This window comes from Asparagus officinalis, chromosome 1 (assembly GCF_001876935.1).
Source record: "Asparagus officinalis chromosome 1, Aspof.V1, whole genome shotgun sequence".
Lineage (NCBI taxonomy): Eukaryota > Viridiplantae > Streptophyta > Magnoliopsida > Asparagales > Asparagaceae > Asparagus > Asparagus officinalis.
Genome location: NC_033794.1, coordinates 126,269,112 through 126,269,399, shown reverse-complemented (window position 1 = coordinate 126,269,399; position 288 = coordinate 126,269,112).

Sequence of the window (288 nt, the reverse complement as noted above, 5' to 3'; positions counted from 1 at the left end):
GGAGATCTTTACTGACTTAATTTAAAGAAGATTAGGAAAATAACAAGAGTACTCTTTTCTTTTTCTCGATGTTCTTTCTATCAACACCCTTATTCAATGACTCATGGACGTGGAGGCAACTTATAAGAGTAAGAAATATTTTGAAGAACAAGACTGGAAGTGTGGTTAACTTGATGAATGCTATAAATGGTTGTTGTATCAATGGCAATGTCAGTATATAGTCTATTTACAGAGTTATCTTTCAACAACCGAACTTGATTGAGGGATCAGATACTATCTGGGTGTGTG